Source organism: Natator depressus, chromosome 2, assembly GCF_965152275.1.
Source record: "Natator depressus isolate rNatDep1 chromosome 2, rNatDep2.hap1, whole genome shotgun sequence".
In the NCBI taxonomy this organism is placed as follows: domain Eukaryota; kingdom Metazoa; phylum Chordata; order Testudines; family Cheloniidae; genus Natator; species Natator depressus.
The window spans coordinates 90,230,667-90,247,485 of record NC_134235.1 but is presented as its reverse complement, the minus strand read 5'-3'; positions in this window follow the sequence as shown (position 1 = coordinate 90,247,485).

Below are 16,819 nucleotides of genomic sequence, written 5' to 3'. Positions count from 1 at the left end.
TGTCTCAGGTGACACGTTGTTATGCAGACAAAACTACACTGGATCGTTTCAGGGGACAAGACAAGATGCCACATTTATTATGATAACACATTTGATTTATGACCAATAACCAATATCTAATACCTATGTATATACACACACACAGAGAGAGAGATTAAATGTTTTGCAGCTGCTGGATAGTTACCAGTCCTGAACATAGCTTGAGTCTGTGGCTTGGGTTCACAGCTTGGGTTCGTAGCTTGTGGCAGCTAACTGGCCAGGAAAGCCAGGTACAAGGAAGGGCTGGATCTCTGTCGGGCACGCACTGATGCCCTCCCATGTTGGCAGCAGAACGTTACCCCAAAATCTTCCATCTCACCCATCCTTTTCGTAGGTTTTAGTTTGAATCCAGAGTCTCTAGGTCTTGCTGTGTCACACTGCCTCTGGGTTTGGTGTGATTGATCACCCGTCAATTGCAGACATGCCTTTCAGTCTCAGACCCGGCTTTGATGTTCCTTCAGTTGTACCTTTGTTCTTTTCTTTTTAGGGTGGACTCTTCTTACTTTGTCAGGGCTGTTGTCTGTATCTTCAACCGTTGGTGTTTACATTTTATTTCATCATGACGGGCTGGGGCTGGAGGTTGATTCCATCATCCATACATACCTCATTCACACATCTAAACTAAACTAATAAGATTACAGCAGGGTTTTGCAAAATGAAGGTTGCAGCAGGCTTTTACAAAATGGAGTGAGCATTTTAAAATGGAGTTTGAGTTACAATATGGACAAGTGTAAGGAGAGGCAAAGAGTGAACAGAAGCTACAATGTAGACAAGTATAATGAATGGCAAACAGTGAGCAGAAGTTACAATGTTGAAACAGTGCAAGTTTCAGTGATTTAAGCAGCAATTGGATTGAAAGTGAAATTTACAAGGGCAGCAGGCTGAACAGCTATGGCTCTTAACAAGCATCTTAATTGTCAATTAGCCAGTTCTTGGGGTAACCAGTTTTATGAATGAATGTTGTTTCATTCGTAAACTTTACAATTTCTTTCATCAGTTCTACAACGTGACCAGGATTCATCACCAAATTTGGTCTGAATTTGGTCCACTGGTTGGATCATTAGCTTCCCCGGCCCAGGCTGGGTACTGACAGGGAGTGCAACGTGAATGTTGATCCATGCCCCCCATTTTCCACTTAATACAATACATAACTTAGTATCAATGCAAAGGATCAATAAAGCTACCTTAACCAGGCAGCTGAATTTTACTGCAGTGTGTCGAGGGTGTGGCTGACGAGGAAACATAGCCACAGCACCTTAGGATTCTGTTTATCTCCAGCCAGTATAATTGCCCTGAGGGACAAAGAGGCATTATTAGCCTGCACAGGCTATGGCAGCCTTATGGCCATTCTAAATTCCACTAAGGACTGAACCAGCCCAGGGTCAGTCCCAAGAATTGTTAGAGTATAATGATGGGGCATAGCCCTTTTGCCCCCATCGGTCCCATCAAGTCCTGCACCAAAGAGATTTTAGCTGCACTCACAGATTGGACCCAGAATTTGTTTATTTTTTCATTTCCAATGTTTTGTACATTTTACACTACGTGGCCAGGAGAGTGAGGCCTCTGGAGGCCTCTAAGGCTGCCATCACTGTCACACTGTTGTGAATTTCTCCACAGTAGGACTTAGGCATGAAAGGCTGTTAGGAACCTATTTATACAGAAATAAACTTGCTGCGTGCTTAAAGCTTCTCACTATGGGTGTAATAATCCTAGGGTCGTAGTGGAAACCACCCATGGCAATGTAATACAAAGCTACCACATCAGTGTTGTTCCCATAGATGTTTGTGGACAATGTGTTTAAATGTGTGTGCTCTGAAAACATTTTCCCACTCACACTGGGTAAGATCACCAGCTCCAATGAAGAATCCCATTGGAGGAGCTCAGAGGAGCAGAAAAACTCCATAAAGTTCCCTCCACAGAGGTTCCTGTGAATCATCCCCTGAAGGCGGAGGGATTTGGGACCATTTGAATGTGGCAGATTGGTTGGAGGGTGATACAACATTCTAGCAACTGTGGAAATAGTGGAAACATTCCTAGCAGCTTGCCACGTCAGCAAGACATAAAGATGATCCTGTTTACCCTACCAGTCCTTAGTATCCTCAGTAAAGGGACATGTCAGATCTTTGGAGGCAAGTCCTGCTGCCTCTTAGTTCTGACACTGGTTTCCCCATCCTCTATAGCATCTTAGCTCCATTAGATGGAGCCCCATGCAACTTCGCAGTAGCATCTTCAGGGGGCACCTAGTTCTGGTCTGTATTAACTGCTGGCCAGATTTCTGAACATGTGGCCATTTTATGACATGAACACCTCATATGCTGAGTCAAACAATTTAGTTCATATACAGTATGGAACAGACATCAGATAAAAGGCTTCTGAAAAACAATCACAACCTGAAAGACAAAGTTTGGGATTTTTTCAGAAACCCTCAGCATTGATCTAGTTCTGATCCCATTGACTTCAATGGGAGCAGAGTCTACTTCTGGGAGAATTCTGCACCACGCGCAGAATTCATGTGCTGTGCAGAATTTTTTTCCACATAAAATACATTCTGCCAGAAAGGTGCTGCAGTTACTCCTTTCATCCACCAGGGGCCACTGTGGATGAACAGAACAAAGAACAGCTTCCCCTGGGCTGGAGCAGGCCTACCTGCTGCAGGGACACATGGAGGAGGGAGTGCAGGGACACATGGGGGAGGAGGTGGTTGAGTAAGAGCACAGGGCCTCATGGGGATGGGGGGACAGGGTGGCTGAGTCAGAGTTCAGGGCCACTGGGGGAGGGGGTGCAGGGACACATGGGGATGAGGGGAGGAGGAGGTGGCTGAGTAGGGGGCAGGGACACATGGAGAAGTGAGAATTCAGGTACATATGGGGATGGGGGGAGGAAAAGTGGCAGAGTGGGGGTGCAAGGACACATGGGGACAAGGGCAAATGTGCCTGACTGAATGAGAGAGTCTAGGGGTCAGCCAGGGTCTGCATGGTAGAGGCTCCCTGACAATCCCTCCCAGCCCAAGAAATAAACATGTTCCATACTTCTCCCACCCAACAACCCTCCAAGTTGACACCCAGGCTCCTTCCCAGCAATTATTTCCCTCTCCCTCAGCTCCTCCATTACCGTGACTCCCCCAAGCCTTTGCACTTCTTCTGAGGGGTGCAGGAAATACTTTTCCGTAGTGTAGTTTAAATGAATTATTACTCAGAGTTCTATATTAATATGCCTAGTAAGGAATCTATTTGTCAAAAAAACATTTCCTGTACCTTTTTTGTTGTCTGTATTGTTACAGACATAGTTGCTGACAGGTATTTTGAAATAAATTACCAAAATAATTGAAACTGGTGTGATTATATTGTTTTATTTTGACAAATAAAATATGCAGAATTTTTAAATATTATGTGCAGAATTTTTAATTTGTTGGCACAGAATTTCCCAGGAGCAAAGAGTTAGGTCGACACTGAGTACTTTTGAAAACTCCACCGTGAAAGTGTTATACTAATTGGGTTTAACAACAACAATCTTGTGATGAAAGATTCTACATCTTATCTTCAATTCCCTCTGCTATCTAGTCCTTTCATTTACATCATATTTCCACAGGCGATGGAAGTAGGAGTGCAGAGGATGCTGCCACACCCCTTTGCTTGAAGTGTTTTCAATCATATAAAAGGGTTTACAGTTTGGTTCAATGCTTCTCAGCACCCCCTCAGCATTGTTTGTGTGAGTTGGAAGACAGAAATACACAGGGGTGCTGGGACAAAGTTAAAGAACCAGATGATAATCAGGAATACCATATAGCATTCACTTCAGGAAAGGAGTTAAAAAGGCTTAATCTTCAAGGTCATCTGCAATGATAACTGTGCTCCATGGTCAACAGGTACTATAGGCAAGTTAGTGTGGTACAAAATCTCACTGTGGAGCCCCCAAATCCTGTTATTTATTACTCTGGGCACTATGTGCATAAAAATGTTTTTTATCATTATCAGTCAGAAAGAAAGTGCTTGTGGAATGAGCCTGAAGCAAACACAGGGTGGGAAAGCGTGTCAGAAAAACTTCAGAGGTAAACAGAGTGCTGAAGCCATGGGTACTTTGGGAAGGAGCATACACTCATTCAGAGTCACCTGTCTGTGCAGGTCTCTGTAGCCCATGTTGTAACATATGCAGCCAGTTGGATAAGTCCGTAGGAATGAGAATACAAAGTGGTGAGTCCTAACTGATTAGGAGCTTCTTGAATGAATCCCACAAACATGGTGTAGAGTGTAAGATTCCACAAACCACTGCTTTAATCCGACAGCTTGCAGAACACAACATGCAGCTTCTCCATTTGTATATAATTCAGACTCTCTAGTCAAATCCAAAACCTGGGATGGACAAATGTTACCTGGCAGCTATTCTCAGTACTCTAAAAGACCAGCATGGATCATAGAATGTATTCTCCATAAACAGTGCACCAAGGAAATAAGAAAATGAATAAAATAGGAAGGAAAGCTGGATACCTCTAGAACTATCTTTAATCTTTGCTTTGGCATAATTGTAAAAATGATCAGATGTTCAAAACTTGTTTTAGTTCTGTTAAGTAGGTTTGCTGGCCACGACAAATATCCTCTGTAGAAAAATGTCTCATTTAACCAAAAATATCTTGTTCCTTGTGTGAAATTGCACAACATAATGCTTTATAGAAATATGCTTATGAGTGTAAATATGACATAACTGGAATATGTTTTATGCTAGATATGCCAGATATGTCATGTAACATATCTTTGCAAAGGTTATATTCTACTGCATTGCAAAATAACAGGTTTCAGAGTAGCAGCCGTGTTAGTCTGTATTTGCAAAAAGAAAAGGAGTACTTGTGGCACCTTAGAGACGAACAAATTTATTTGAGCATAAGCTGTAGCTCACAAAAGCTTATGCTCAAATAAATTTGTTAGTCTCTAACAGGTGCCACAAGTACTCCTTTTCGTTCTACTGCATGTATTCATCCTGTTCATATGCATGTATCATTTTTATATCTGAAGTTATGTGCGTTGGCTCTATGCTTGTATTTAAAGTGTTTGCTGTAGAAAGCACCTAAGGTTGGTCAACATAGTGTGAAGGGGTTATTCAAGTAATTGGGAGTACTTGACTAACAATGGACCTTGATAGATGCCAATCCACATCTGAGCTTTCCTGGGAACATTCGGGCTAACATGTGGGCAATAGCTCAGCCTGTAGAGAACTGAGTCATGCATGGACATGTGACTTGCCCATGTGACGCCAAAACTCCAATTTATAGCTGTGATTCTACACAGGGGGAGAGAGGGGTTTCCACCCACAAGAGAGAGACTATATAAGCCCCTGGAAACCCCTCCATGTTGTCTTCATCTGGCTCAAGAGATAGCCTCTCCACCCCAAAGAGATGCCTGAAAGAAACTGGAACAAAAGACAGTAACTAAGGGGGTGTGAGTGATTGCTGGACCCAGACTAGGAAGGAGTCTAGTCTGTCAAAGAAGCTTATTGGAACATCTCTGAGGGTGAGATTTACCTGCATTTAGTTTCCTACTGCATTAGGCTTAGACTTGCGTGTTTTGTTTTATTTTGCCTGGTAATTAACTGTGTTCTGTCTATTATTACTTGTTATTAAATCCTACTTAGACCTCTAAAATGTCGGCCCAAATTGCTTTGAATTTTTCAGGCATTCCCTTTCTGCAGAAGACCAGTCATGTGTTAGCTGAGAAGTCAGCCATATCACTGAACCAGGCATCAGTATTTCGGTGGGAGACTTTTCCATTTTTGCAGAATTAATTTTTTAACAACCAAAGCTGCATGTTGGAACAATGCCTCCTAGTTACCAGGTAATTTCCAGAGATCAAGAATATGTCCAAGAATTAAATTTAAGAGGGAAGGCTCCTGCATGGTACGTCGCAAGAAGAAAGAATTTCCTTATGCCCTTCTTTTCACTCCCTCATAAGGGCCAGTTACAGCCTGGTCTTTTGTATTATATCATATCAGATATTGATATGAGACTGACGGATGTGAATTCCATTTAGTGAGATGAGAAGATGAATAGAGGGTGTGTGGTGTGGTTGAGTGGCTTCCTTTAATAGAAGTGTGCCCATGGGGTAAATCTACTTGTCTTGTGCATAAAGGAAAGCTGGATGTTCCTAGAAGTCTCTTGGACCAAATGGAGTCCACAGCTTATATGTAGCCTGCATAACAAGGATGGGATTTTCCTACTTTATTTTATTATTTCTGGGATGATATGCAGCATGTTGTAAAAATGTAATGGAAAAGGAATATTAAAGGAAAGGGGATTGGAAGTAAGCTTCTTTGGGAAGAAGGGTAAGCTCTCAGGCTTAACAAGTTTCTCAATAACTAATTTTTCAGAGGTTAAATTAAATATTGAGTGCAGGTTTGGTTTTTGGCACCTTTCATAGTGTAACTTGTAGTTTATTCCTGGTTAAAAACTGTTTGAAATGTTAATGTAGTATTACTTCCAGCCTTTCACTTTGGAACTAAGGAATGATTCGATAACAATTTGTCCTGCTGTTCTTTCATAAAAATCAAAGTTACTGAACTGTAATGTCTTCAGGCATTTTTCAAAAGTGCTGCAAAACATTTCAAACCATCTGTCCATATCTATCTGTTGTATCATATGTTATGCTTAGATTGTAAGCTCCTGGGGGCAGGGACTGTCTTTTTTTGGTTCTGCATTTGTACAGCACCTAGCATAACGGAATCCTGGTCCACAACTGGGGCTTCTAGGTGCTACAGTTATACTGTACAAATAATTATTATAATAATTAACAATAATCCGGCTAACTATTTCAGAGCTGGGTTGGTTCTGCAGGCTTATCAAGCGTAAAAGCCTGTAAAGACTTATTTTAGTCAGGAACAGAGCAGTCCTCTGGGATGTTACTTCACAATCTTCATTGAGCTAAAGGCAGCTCACTGTTGCACCTCTTTCTCTGCCCACTTACTGACGGGGACAATCTGGCAAGCATTCCCTGCTCTCCACCCCACAGCCAAAATCACAATCTGAGCAGGGTCAAACGGGGGTGGGGGGGGAGGAAGGGAGTTACTCCACTATGCGATTGGGTTAGGGCTATGGCACTCCAGCTTTGTGTAACTCTGAATACATGAAGGGAGAAGATGTGTTGAATAAGAATGTGCCAGTTTTATTCAGACTCTTTTCAAAAACAGATCAGCTCTTTCAAAATTCCAGAACCCTTAGGTCCGGATACTTTAGGGAAATATTTGTTAATTTTGATTGAGCTGACAGTGAGTCACAGTACAGCCTTAAATCCTTAAATTTATAATTAAATAATAGCCTGCAGATTTGAACATTTTACTGTGAATACACCCTTTTTAGCCTGGCCCGTCCACTCATATCACCAGCTCTACTGGTGTTTGTGCTGCTGATGCCAATGATGGACGTATGTCAGAACAGTGGAGAAAAACGCAGCTTCATAAAACATTTAGAGGCCGTGTAAAATACTATTTCAGAAGCAACGTTTTTAACATCTCTTCAATTCAAGCTAGCTGGAAGGAGCCGGCTTTGTTCTCCCCTATTATTATATGATGAGTGTCTTACAGCATCACTAGCAGCTTATTTGAAAAGTACTCAAAAAAGTATTTAGACAAGATGAATAGAATTTCCTATGAGTTCCACTTACCCAAGAGATGAAATACTGGTTAAAGCTGATTTACACTTCACTCAAAGCAAAACTTAACTACTAATGGAATTTGGTTGCCAGACTTTTGTAAGGGGAACGAAGATGGAATATACCTTGCTCCCACTTTGATGTGCAAAATATATTTAGCTTCTGATGCAGTTTTGCAAAGAACATGCAGTGAGTATTAATGGGATGCAGACTGGGAAGAAAAATCACAGAGCATCTTTATATAGAGATGATTTAGACATTGTTCTGGAAGAGCCTGAAATTAGATTTCTGTGTTGCTGATGTCACTGTTTAGTATGTATTCTTGTCTTAATGCTAATACAGAAAAATCTGTAATTTTGTGGCTTGAAGAGGAAAAAAGTGTCCCCACATTGAACAGTGCATTATAAAAATAATATTCCGGGGACCTGAGCTAACCCAGCAAATAAGATGGTGGCTTAATCTAGCTTTCTGCAATAAAGGGGGAATAAATGAAAACAATAGAAGAAGGTAAAAAGAACCAACCCAGCCTGAACCCACAGATCTGTGTCCTAAATATGAATAGCCCACCCATGGAGCCACCTTTGAAAAGAAAAAAGGAAGGCTCAAAAGAGCTGACAGATCCCACTTCCAGAGAGCAGCCTCTAGGGAGAAGATTACTCTGGAAGCTTGGAGATGTCATTATCCTATAAAGAGACAGTGGATGAGTGCAACGAGATTGTTTAAAATTGTACTGTTGTGGCTGGGGGATGAAGTGCGTCAGTGGCCATTTTGGAAAGGTCAGCGAACAGAAGCTGGGTATGGGCAAGAGGAGATGGATCACTTGATGATTACTTGCTCTGTTCATTCCTTCTGGGGCACCTGGCATTGGCCATTGTTTGAAGACAGTATACCTGACTAGATGGATCTGTGGTCTGACCCAATATTGCCATTCTTATGTAAGTGTGGCAGCAGCTACCATGAGAGAGGCCCACAACAAGCAAGGAGGAAAGACAAGAAGGTCTAGATGTCTGGAAAAGGAACAAAATATAAAGATCTGTCCCCTTCAAAACAAAGACACAGCCACAAAAAAAAGAGTTACTCCCCCTCCAGCAAACAAACTATAGAGGCAGGTAGAGAAGCACCAGTCACTAAGGCTGACCTGAAGGGCCTGCTGTTAGAAATCAATAAGGTGTATAAGGAGATGAGGGAAGAGTTCCAGGCTTAAAGATATTAAAAAAATGAAATGAATGAGATTAATGGGAAAATACCAGCCATGGAAGAAGGATTAAATGAGCAATGGGACGGCATTATGAATCTAGATGAAAGAATCCCTTTTCCCCAGCCCACAGCAGGCTCCAGACCAAGAGATGGCCAGCTACAAAACTGTTACGATAAGGGTAAAATAATGAGGGAGAGAGCTGAAACATTAATGATTCTTAAGCAGCTGTCATGGGAGGTATATACCCCAGGCTGGCCCAACAACTGAGGGGATAATACAGGTACTGTCGGACACTGCTGATTGGCAGCCTCACAGCAGCTGGGAGGATAAAAGAGCTGGGAGGCAGAGTGGCTGCCAGAGGAACAAAAAGGCTGGAGAAGGGAACTCCTGCCAGCAAGTTGCTGAGAAGGTGCTCAGAGACAGCACCTTGAGAAGGGACGGCCAGACCAGCAGGCTGAGAAGCCTACAAAAACCAGGGGAGGTAGGAAGGAGCTCAGGGAACACCTGGAGTTGTTGAGTTCTGATTCTGCTGTCTGACTTAGCGCTAGGTTTACCAATTTTGGTTGGATTATTCCTGGAGATTTCATCACATGACATAATCTTTAATTAAAGATTAATCTTTAATTCCTGGATACTCCAGGCCAATCCTGGAGGGTTGGCAACCCTACTTAGGGGCTCTGAGCTGGAACCCAGTGGAGTGGGCAATCCTGAATTCCCCTACCAGCCCCCTGAGAGACTTAAGAACTGAGGGGGTTTCCAGACCCTGGAGCCCCAGAACCAGCTGACTCTGCCAGAAATAAGAAGGGAACCTGCACACCCCAGCAGGACTCAAGAAAGAGGCACCAACTGACCATCCTGCCAGACTGAGTGAACTCTGGTGCAAGGCCTGGCCAGAGTGGGTGCTGTGGCATTGACACACCCACTGTCAAGGTTTCTTCCCCACTCTGAACTCTAGGGTACAGATGTGGGGACTTGCATTAAAACCCCCTAAGCTTATTTTTACCAGCTTAGGTTAAAACTTTTACCTTTTGCCCTTGGACTTTATTGCTGCCACCACCAAGCATCTAACAAATATATAACAAGGAAAGAGCCTGCTTGGAAATGTCTTTTCCCCCCAAAATCCTCCCAAACCCTACACCCCCTTTCCTGGGGAAGGCTTGATTAAAAATCCTCACCAATTTGCATAGGTGAACACAGACCCAAACCCTTGGATCTTAAGAACAATGAAAAAGCAATCAGGTTCTTAAAAGAAGAACTTTAATTGAAGAAAAAAATAAAAGAATCACCTCTGTAAAATCAGGATGGTAAATACCTTACAGGGTAATCCGATTCCAAACCTAGAGAATCCTTCTAGGCAAAACCTTAAGTTACAAAAAGACACAAAAACAGGAATATACATTCCATTCAGCGCAGCTTATTTTCTCAGCCATTTAAACAAAACAGAATCTAACGCATATCTAGTTAGATTACTTACTAAGTTCTAAGACTCCATTCCTTTTCTGTTCCTGGCAAAAGCAACAGAGAGACCCTTTGTTTCTCTCCCCCCCCCCCAGCTTTTTAAGTATCTTGTCTCCTCGTTGGTCATTTTGGTCAGGTGCCAGCGAGGTTATCCTAGCTTCTTAACCCTTTATAGGTGAAAGGGTTTTTCCTCTGGCCAGGAGGGATTTTAAAGGTGTTTACCCTTCCCTTTATATTTATGACACCCAACCACACAAGCCCATACAAATTTCCCCAGATCTGGCAACCTCAACCCTTAGCAAGTGAAGAGAACTCTGCCAGATGACCACAATTCTTAGAAAGAACAAGATACGCTACAAAGGGGGATTCCCATTTAAATTGTCCTTTATGTTTGTAACCCTTCTGCCCGTCAGAGTTGGCGGGTTCAGTATCTAGGGGTTCCATTCCAACAACACAATTCAAAAATGGCTCGAGCCCCCACCCAGTGACCTGTGACAAATATATACCACCCCCCGCTGGGCGCCTCCAAGAGGCAATACTTCCCCTCTCGCAAGCACAGAGTCTGAGTGTAGCAAAAACCTTTTAATAACAGAGAGAAACAATGTGGCATTATGTTGGGGAAACACCACCAACAGGATTCATAACACAACCCATGAGCAAAAAACCCACCCCAAGCAAATTGGGGTGTGTCCTTTCCCTTTGGTTCTTAAGTCCAGCAACCCAAAGTCCCAAAAGTCCAACAACCTAAAAGTCTCTGTCCCTGGTCAGTGCAGCCCCAGAGTTTGAAAGTTTATCTGCAGAGTTTTACCTCCCAACCTGGGTGGAGATGCGGGGGGGTTAAGAGGGCACCTTACATGGTCCAAAGCCAATTGCCCCACCTCTCCATGGGACTCTGCTCTGCTCCACCAGTCGTCCCACGAATTGCTCCGCTCTGCCAGCTGCCCCCATGAGCTGCTCCAGGCATCCCACAAACTGCTCCGCTCCACCAGCCAACCCATGAGCCACTCCAGCTGTCCTGTGAACTGCTCTGCTCCAAGAGCTGCTGTGCTCTGCCAGATGTCCCACAAACTGCTCCCCACTATATCTTCAGGCTCCCCCACTACTTAACATGACACTCAGTGATTTCAGCTCTTAGTAAGTTTAGCTCTTTTGTAATTTCAGCTTGTAGTAGGGGAGCCTCAGTGCTGATGCACTATTGGCCCAAAGTGAATTTAGCTCAGCAGCCTGTAACTAGACTCCTAATAGAATCAAAATTAGCTGATATTCCACAGTGGAGAGAGGAGGAAGTACAATTAGCATGTAAGGCCCATATCACCAGGTATTAATACCTATCCCCAGCCTCTCTCCATTTACTGGGTTTTGGAACCCATGACCCTTGCCTAGCAAGTGCTGCTTAGTTGATGGTGAGTCCCTCCATCATAACAAAAGGCCAAGTACAGTTCCACTGTCCTTGATTCACATAATCAGGATAATAACAGTTTATTCCTGCCCCAATAACAGAGAAACTGGGGCTCCTACAGCAGCCAAAGTGACCATCTAGGCGGGGTGGGTGTGCCTATGCAAATGAGATCAGCCCCTGAAGTTCTTTTCCACAACCCACCATGACTCACCACCAGATGTCAGGGTAGAGGTCATCCTGACTCTGCTTACATGTGGAAGGACAAATATCTGTCTATCTCAGATCCAGAAGAAGATATACAGGTACTTATGGACATGGGAGTGTTGGGGTATGTAAGGGTTAAGTAAAGACCTGCGTAACCACTAGCATGGTATTAGGGAGGAAGGCACAGGCAGGCACTGTCTCTTCACTTGATAGATAAAGTGCTATCCCACTCCCTTCCCTTCTGCTTGTTAAGGATAGATAAGCATTGCAGCTGCATAAGGAATGTGGTTGTCTGAGGGATACCCTTTGTGTGAAGAAGTGTCATCTCTCTCCCCCCCGCCCCCCATTTCCCAGCTACATAAACGAGCTCAGGGTCATGGCCCCTTCCTCCCTCCCCTGTGAACTGCTGATTAAGGGAACTTGTGGCTACAATTACTGCAAAGAAATGTATCTTCAAGGTAAAAATGTCTGTATAATATGCTTAATGCTGTAAACAGTAAACAGGGGTGGGTAGAATTATATTCTGTATATAGCTATTAGTATTCATTATATGGGCATTCATATTATGAAATAAGGAGTATGGGGGTGTTGTAGTAAATATGAGTATTTACATATTAATTTAGATAAAAGAGTGTGAGGTAAGTAACTCACTGAGTACTCAATAATTGGGTCAAGGGGAACAAGTACAGCAATATAGAAGCCCGTTTACTTAATCCACCTGCTCATCCTTTTCATCTCTAACAGGGAATAGGTGAATCAGCTCAATGACATTCTGAACAGGATGAAAGGTATCAGTCCCACAGGTCACCAATAAATCATTGGGAATCAATGAGATCAAAGACAGCCCAAATAGCTCAAAAAGGTGCATCATCAAGACAACAGGACAGAAATGAGAGCAGAAGAAACAGTCCAGATCCAGAAAAACAAGATTAGTTCATAGGCAAAGACATTACAATAAAAAAATAACTATTCTATCACTTTATCAGGAGACCCAGATCTCCCCTACTGAAGTACGTTGGACTTTAGAGATATATATTTTGGAATGTTTCTGAACGGTCACCGATGGTGGAAACTTTTTCTAAAAAGTGAACTCAAAGATAGCATAATAACCTCAGAAAATCCAATATTATACAGATATTTCACAAGATTCGATAAGGCTTGGTGGGTCTCAACAATAAAAGGAGGAAGAACACCCCCCACACCCTTCTGGGAACTAACACACCCATGAAGGAAGTAAGGAGATCCCACTGCTAGAAGAGACCAGATGATAATGGGGGAATGAGAAGGGAGGAAGGAGGGAAGTATACAGGTGAAGAAAACAGAAACAGAAGTTAAATACTGTTATATGAATTTAATAGAAAATATTATACTAATAAAAAAGTAAGGGCTCAGAAGTTTAAAAAATTATAGTAAACCGGACTCAGGATCAGGGTCCAACAATATAGCTGTTAAAAAAAGGAAAAAGCAAAATGTGTGTGGGCGTCTTAAAATTACTGTGTGTATGATAGGAACTCCATCCAAAATGTCTTATTTAAAGAACAAGTGCAAATGTAATGGAGACCTAGCATGCGGCATGGGGATCTAGCTGCTTTTAGCAAAGGGTAATATACTGGGCAGGACCAGACTTTGTACACATGGGGGAGTTTATTAGTGTGATTACTGTTAATATTAAAGGCATGAACAGTTCAACAAACAAGAAAAGGGTATTCTGCTCACTGAAAAAGGATTTTCCTAATGTAATCTAGTTACAGAAAACACACTTGAAGAAAAATGATGATAAATACCTGAATACTTCCTGGATCCAGCTACCATACGTCTTTCCAGGGCAATCCAAAAATTAATATTCTTTGACAAACATTTTCCTTTTATTATTTCAGCACAACTCATAGATATAGAGTACAGGTATATTTTAATTAAGGGGTCTTTGAAAGGTAAATGTCTCACCTTAGCCAAAGTATATGCTCCGAATCAAGGGCAAGGTTCTTTTTTTTTTTTTAATCAGTTTTTCAGGGCTTTAAGAAGCCTTAGGGAAAGGGCTATTATTCGGGGAGGAATTTTAAAAAGTGCTGAAATCCACTTTTGATCTATTGGAAGTACACGGAGGGCGTTTGAGGGGAGCAAAGGCAAATGTGTTGCATCACTTAGAAAATGATGATGGATGTCTGGTGGGAGATAAATCCAGATGCCAGGGATTATACATATTCTTCTTCTACTCATGAATCTTATTCCAGGATTGATATGACTTTTTCTAGGACCTTGGCTAAATTATTCAGAAAAGCTACTCTGGGAGTTATAACTTGGTCTGATCCTGTCCATGCATATATTAGATTCAGATATTGGAACTTGGTTGGAGAGGGTGGGGAAAGGGGTCTGGTGGTTGACTAGAGCTTTGTTATATGATCCTCTTAGAATTCAAGAGCTGGGAACAAATTTCAGAACCATATTACAAGAAAATGGTAGGGAAGGGATCAATAAAAGTGTTCTCTGGGAAGCAGGAAAGGTGGAAATGGGGAGGATCCTTATAAATTAAACATCATATCTCAAAAAGATGAGAGCTCCTGATGAAGAAAGTTTGGTTAAAGGACTTTCTTTTTTGAAATGTAGACCTAAACCTAGTGGATCTAAAAGAGTATATAAGAAAACAATTGAGATAAGAGGAGAGAGTAACTTATTACAAAACAATAAGGCTGAGCAAATATTTAGATATAGTAAACAATATTATGAAAAGGGCAATAAAGATGATAGACTTTTAGCCAGAAAGTTAAAAAAGAAACAGGATAAATCAGACATCCCTCTGATTAGAAATAAAAAGGCAGACTTAGTAATTGGCATCAAACAGATCTCCATTCCTAATTTTTTCCATACTTTGTACATTTCAGAACATCCAAATCCTGAATTTATAAATAGATATTTGAGGATGTGTGAAACTACCACAGCTTTCAGAGGATTATGTGGCAGCTACTGATAAGTGAATTGGTAAAGAAGCAGCTGTAATTAAGAATTTAAAATCCAGTAATGCGCCAGGTCCCAATGGGTGTCCTGGAGAGTATTCTAAAGCTCTAAAGCAATCATTGGTCCATATTTTAACTGAATTGTTAATGGTATATTGCAGGGAAATGAGATTTCAGATTCATGGAAAGAAGCAAAAATCGTGGTCATTCCTAAACAAGGAAACGATCTTACAGAGTCTGCATCATACAGACCTATTGCTTTAAGTAATGTAGATGCGAAAATGTATACCACGGTGCTAGCAAACAGACTGAGTGTTATCTTTCACAAATATATTCACCCTGACTGAACTGGGTTCAGCACTAGCAGGTATGTATCTGATAGTACCAGAAGAACTCTGAACTATAATGTTAAATCTAGCAGTTCTTCCTGTGCACTGCTTTCTTTGGACTGTGAGAGAGCCTCTGACCAGCTGGAGAGTACCTCAGACAGATTTTGGTGAGGTTTGGTTTTGGAAATCAGTTTTATAGGGGCCTATTAGCTGATCCATTTGCTTTGGTTAATGGTCATCAATCCCCTCCTTTTAATTTTGTCTAGGACGGGGTGGGCAAACTTTTTGGGCCAAGGGCCACATCTGGGTGGGGAAATTGTATGAAGGGCTGGGGCAGGGGCTTGGGGTGTGGGAGGGAGTGCAGGGTGTGGGAGGGGATGCAGTGTGCAGGAACGGGCTCAGGGCAAGGGATTGGGGCAGAGGAGGGCTGCGGGGTGTACGAGGGGGCTCAGGGAAGGGGGTTGGGGTGCAGAAGGGGTACGGACTGCAGGAGGGAGCTCAGGGCAGAGGGTTGTGGTGCAGTGTGACAGGGGGCTCAGGGCAGGGAGTTCGGGTGCAGGAGGGGTGCGAGGTGCAAGCAGAGGGCTTAGAGCAGGGAGTTGGGTGTGGGGTGCAGGAGGGGTTCGGGTTCCCTGTTCCCTGCCAATGGGAGCTGCGGGGGGCGGTGCCTGGAGGCAAGGTCAACACATGGAGCCCCCTGTGCCGCCCACCCCCTCGCCCCCGGTGCCCCAGGGATGTGGTGCTGGTACAGGGCCTGCGGCACCATGGGGGGCAGTCCCGCAGGCACGGGCTGTAGTTTGCCCACCCCTGGTCTCAGAATACAAGACAGGGTTGCTTTGGCAATTGAGGCATTTGCAACAAATGTGAGAAACAGCACTTTGATAGAGGGCAGCAAAGTGCCATCTGAATTGGAACACATTGTAGCTTTGTATACTATGTCTTGTTATATTTGCAGGAGCCAGAAACCTTGTTAAAAATGGTAGAACAATTGACTTTGGAATTTGGGCAGACTGTAAAATGATTTGATAAATCTGAAATTTTAGGAATTAATATTCCCCAAAGGGTCAAAACAAACTGTTGTCAATTACACATGTTTAAAGGAATCTCTAAAATATTTAGGAATAAATATTGCAGATAAACAAAAATCTCCTTAAGACAAATTACCCTCCAATGTGGAACAAAATAATAAAAGACTTGGGGGAATGAAACAAGTATGAAATTTCTTGGCTAGGCAGAGTAGCCTCAGTAGAGATGAATGTCTTCCCAAAGTTATTTTTGTTTCAGTGCATCCCTGTTGCTATCCCTGACCTGACATTAAAAATATGGCAGGATATGCTATTAAAATTCATATGGAAACATAAAAGACCAAGGGAGAGCTCTAAAGTTCTGTATGAGCCTACAAAATGGGATGGTCTAGCTTTCCCTAATTTGACTTCTTATTATGAATCACAATTAAAATATTGTGATCAGTTGGGTTAACAATAGACCATCCAAACACTGGGTAAACTTGAACAAGACTGGAACCCAAATATAGCTATTTATAGTAATTGTTGGGTTAAAGAGAAATTTAGATAATCGAAAAAGAATCATTCAGATCACCTTAACAGCTT